The sequence below is a fragment of the Carassius gibelio genome, chromosome A20 (genome assembly GCF_023724105.1).
Source record: "Carassius gibelio isolate Cgi1373 ecotype wild population from Czech Republic chromosome A20, carGib1.2-hapl.c, whole genome shotgun sequence".
In the NCBI taxonomy this organism is placed as follows: domain Eukaryota; kingdom Metazoa; phylum Chordata; class Actinopteri; order Cypriniformes; family Cyprinidae; genus Carassius; species Carassius gibelio.
The window spans coordinates 1,009,956-1,014,955 of record NC_068390.1 but is presented as its reverse complement, the minus strand read 5'-3'; the positions used below and the strand labels follow the sequence as shown (position 1 = coordinate 1,014,955).

General features: G+C 39.0%; 1 protein-coding gene and 3 non-coding genes across 4 annotated transcripts in view; 1 reads left to right on the top strand and 3 right to left on the bottom strand.

The window, feature by feature from the left end:
• The window catches only part of LOC127938331 (uncharacterized), a 374,843-nt gene that overhangs the window by 25,307 nt on the left and 344,536 nt on the right, over positions 1-5,000 (top strand). The window lies entirely within an intron of this gene.
• Positions 96-177, bottom strand: trnas-uga (transfer RNA serine (anticodon UGA)). Its single transcript has one exon. It is a non-coding gene; the product is annotated as a tRNA-Ser (tRNA).
• trnas-uga (transfer RNA serine (anticodon UGA)) lies at positions 2,949-3,030 on the bottom strand. Its single transcript has one exon. It is a non-coding gene; the product is annotated as a tRNA-Ser (tRNA).
• Positions 3,162-3,233, bottom strand: trnah-gug (transfer RNA histidin (anticodon GUG)). The gene has a single exon. It is a non-coding gene; the product is annotated as a tRNA-His (tRNA).

Genomic DNA, 5,000 nt, shown 5'->3' with positions numbered 1-5,000 from the left:
TGTCACGGGATGAAAGCTAGAAGCAGTTAGGACAAAGGACCACAGAAGGCACAATTACCATCACAGAAAGCTAAAGCAACACTGCAAAGCCCTCCCGTAGTCGGCAGGGTTCGAACCTGCGCGGGGAGACCCCAATGGATTTCAAGTCCATCGCCTTAACCTCTCGGCCACGACTACGTCTAGCGGTAGGCTGCCTGCCCCCTTGTCTGGTGGCTCCCTGCACAGGCCAAGCGTCAAAAACAAAATAGAGAAGAAAGATGAGGTGGTAAAAAAATGTCAACCTTCCCGTACACTCAACGCCAGAGTGTTGCCGTGACCTGGATTCGAACCGGGGTTGCTGCGGCCACAACGCAGAGTACTAACCACTATACGATCACGGCGTGCCAATGGCTCACCCAAGTTAACCCCTGGAGCCCGAATACCAGAAGCACCAGCGGCGTGTTGGTCCATTGAAGAGGGACAGGACATTTCGCAAATCAGTGGGAGGACCTTGAAAAATTCATGGACGCTTTTCCTCGTGGCCTTCAGCAAACAGCGTAGTCGGCAGGATTCTAACCTGCGCGGGGAGACCCCAATGGATTTCTAGTCCATCGCCTTAACCACTCGGCCACGACTACAAGAACAGACCAGCTTCTGCTCAGTTTGTGTGCAACACTGCTGCCTGACCTACTTGCAAACAACCCAGCTCAGTCAGCAAGCTGACTGTAACCCAATAAAGGGTTTCCTTTTTTGGATACAGAAAATAATAACAACAAAACTTTGTGCACTTATAAAATAAAGATAACAAACAAGATGTGCTGTCTGCAGCCTTTGTCTGCGCTGATCTTCATTTACAAACACGTCATTAAAATGAACCTCTAACTCTGTGAATACTCAACGAAGAGACATGAGAGAGATATCTATAGAAAGCTTGACATTTCTACTTTTAAACTAAACAAGTGCTGCCGAAAACAAATATTCTGTGATAAAGTAATCCATATGAAAACAAGGCGATGTCCTTTTTTCACGTCTCCCTTCATTATATCTAATGTGACCACGCCCCCGCGCTGAACGCTCTATTCAGATTCAAACTGAAGCGCGGCTTGAATACGCCCACACAGAAGAAAAAGCAGCCAGACTGTTGTTCAAGTGCTTTTATTTTACTGTTTGCTTCGCGATGAGAGGAATAACACAAAATTCACCGCAAAAAGATGTGACGTGGTTGAGGATTTGAGAAATGGATTTCCTCAGAAAAAAAAGAATGAAGCACTTTATTCAGCAGAGATCATAAACATGAGTAAGTCTCTTTATATTTATTTATATACTTTTACTAGTTTTCACATAACGTCTAAACATTTTACTAGTTAGACTTTTTCCAAACTATAATTCTTGACTAAATGTATAATTAAGTTAAATATTATGAAGTTTCAATAACAATATACAAAACTATACCACTCAAAAGCTTAATGTAAATAATATAACTTTTTTCACATCTCCCTTCATTATATCTAATGTGACCACGCCCCCGCGCTGAACGCTCTATTCAGATTCAAACTGAAGCGCGGCTTGAATACGCCCACACAGAAGAAAAAGCAGCCAGACTGTTGTTCAAGTGCTTTTATTTTACTGTTTGCTTCGCGATGAGAGGAATAACACAAAATTCACCGCAAAAAGATGTGACGTGGTTGAGGATTTGAGAAATGGATTTCCTCAGAAAAAAAAGAATGAAGCACTTTATTCAGCAGAGATCATAAACATGAGTAAGTCTCTTTATATTTATTTATATACTTTTACTAGTTTTCACATAACGTCTAAACATTTTACTAGTTAGACTTTTTCCAAACTATAATTCTTGACTAAATGTATAATTAAGTTAAATATTATGAAGTTTCAATAACAATATACAAAACTATACCACTCAAAAGCTTAATGTAAATAATATAAATGTTACAAATACATGTAACTGTAACAAATGTAACAAAAAATGGTGTTCTTTTAATTTACCACCCTAAAAAACATGAAAAATATTCTCAGCTATTTTCAACATTAATAATAATGATAACAATAAAAGTTTTTATTTTTTATTTTTTACAAATTCAGATTGTTAAAAGGATTTCTTAAGGATTGTGTGACTGGAGTAATAATGCAAAAATAAAATTAGTTTGAAAGTCAGCTTTGATTGTTCCTAATAAACTGTTTAACTGCTCCCCCATATTAAATTATGTTGTGGGATAATTAAATATATTCTAAATAAACTCCAAACTTAAAATTATATACATTTATTTTGTTCTCACGTTCTTTCTTGTAACACCTCCCTCTCAGTGACAACAGCTGACTGAGCGGCTCTTTATGCAGCTCATTATGCAGGGCTTTGTCTTCTCAGGTGTAAATCATGATAGTTGACGCCTACTCGCATATGACTTTTACCAACAAAAAGTGTCTTAGAAAATTTAAATCAATGTATTGTTTTCTGTAAGTGAGTAAACAAGATGATTTTCACATAATTTACAAAGAAAAATTCTAGGCTACAAGCTCCGGTTCTCAAAAATCCCAGGCACCATTGTTCTTTATGTATTTTTTGGCCTTGTTCATTTAACATTGTTCGTTTGTCACTAACCACAAGGGAGATCCCCTGATCACCGGGAGCAGGAAGGAACACCGTTCCAGTACAGAGTCAGCAGAAGAGATGGACCGTAGTGATAGCAAGGTGAGGCCAAAGAAAGACCTTCGCCGGAACAGGGACTTGAACCCTGGACCCTCAGATTAAAAGTCTGATGCTCTACCGACTGAGCTATCCGGGCTCTTGTCGAGTACTGGCATCTCACCTTTTATATAACAGCAGTTTTACAACAAGCTGCCCAGAAGAGACGCAGGTGTCACGGGATGAAAGCTAGAAGCAGTTAGGACAAAGGACCACAGAAGGCACAATTACCATCACAGAAAGCTAAAGCAACACTGCAAAGCCCTCCCGTAGTCGGCAGGGTTCGAACCTGCGCGGGGAGACCCCAATGGATTTCAAGTCCATCGCCTTAACCTCTCGGCCACGACTACGTCTAGCGGTAGGCTGCCTGCCCCCTTGTCTGGTGGCTCCCTGCACAGGCCAAGCGTCAAAAACAAAATAGAGAAGAAAGATGAGGTGGTAAAAAAATGTCAACCTTCCCGTACACTCAACGCCAGAGTGTTGCCGTGACCCGGATTCGAACCGGGGTTGCTGCGGCCACAACGCAGAGTACTAACCACTATACGATCACGGCGTGCCAATGGCTCACCCAAGTTAACCCCTGGAGCCCGAATACCAGAAGCACCAGCGGCGTGTTGGTCCATCGAAGAGGGACAGGACATTTCGCAAATCAGTGGGAGGACCTTGAAAAATTCATGGACGCTTTTCCTCGTGGCCTTCAGCAAACAGCGTAGTCGGCAGGATTCTAACCTGCGCGGGGAGACCCCAATGGATTTCTAGTCCATCGCCTTAACCACTCGGCCACGACTACAAGAACAGACCAGCTTCTGCTCAGTTTGTGTGCAACACTGCTGCCTGACCTACTTGCAAACAACCCAGCTCAGTCAGCAAGCTGACTGTAACCCAATAAAGGGTTTCCTTTTTTGGATACAGAAAATAATAACAACAAAACTTTGTGCACTTATAAAATAAAGATAACAAACAAGATGTGCTGTCTGCAGCCTTTGTCTGCGCTGATCTTCATTTACAAACACGTCATTAAAATGAACCTCTAACTCTGTGAATACTCAACGAAGAGACATGAGAGAGATATCTATAGAAAGCTTGACATTTCTACTTTTAAACTAAACAAGTGCTGCCGAAAACAAATATTCTGTGATAAAGTAATCCATATGAAAACAAGGCGATGTCCTTTTTTCACGTCTCCCTTCATTATATCTAATGTGACCACGCCCCCGCGCTGAACGCTCTATTCAGATTCAAACTGAAGTGCGGCTTGAATACGCCCACACAGAAGAAAAAGCAGCCAGACTGTTGTTCAAGTGCTTTTATTTTACTGTTTGCTTCGCTATGAGAGGAATAACACAAAATTCACCCCAAAAAGATGTGACGTGGTTGAGGATTTGAGAAATGGATTTCCTCAGAAAAAAAAGAATGAAGCACTTTATTCAGCAGAGATCATAAACATGAGTAAGTCTCTTTATATTTATTTATATACTTTTACTAGTTTTCACATAACGTCTAAACATTTTACTAGTTAGACTTTTTCCAAACTATAATTCTTGACTAAATGTATAATTAAGTTAAATATTATGAAGTTTCAATAACAATATACAAAACTATACCACTCAAAAGCTTAATGTAAATAATATAAATGTAACAAATACATGTAACTGTAACAAATGTAACAAAAAATGGTGTTCTTTTAATTTACCACCCTAAAAAACATGAAAAATATTCTCAGCTATTTTCAACATTAATAATAATGATAACAATAAAAGTTTTTATTTTTTATTTTTTACAAATTCAGATTGTTAAAAGGATTTCTTAAGGATTGTGTGACTGGAGTAATAATGGAAAAATAAAATTAGTTTGAAAGTCAGCTTTGATTGTTCCTAATAAACTGTTTAACTGCTCCCCCATATTAAATTATGTTGTGGGATAATTAAATATATTCTAAATAAACTCCAAACTTAAAATTATATACATTTATTTTGTTCTCACGTTCTTTCTTGTAACACCTCCCTCTCAGTGACAACAGCTGACTGAGCGGCTCTTTATGCAGCTCATTATGCAGGGCTTTGTCTTCTCAGGTGTAAATCATGATAGTTGACGCCTACTCGCATATGACTTTTACCAACAAAAAGTGTCTTAGAAAATTTAAATCAATGTATTGTTTTCTGTAAGTGAGTAAACAAGATGATTTTCACATAATTTACAAAGAAAAATTCTAGGCTACAAGCTCCGGTTCTCAAAAATCCCAGGCACCATTGTTCTTTATGTATTTTTTGGCCTTGTTCATTTAACATTGTTCGTTTGTCACTAACCACAAGGGAGATCC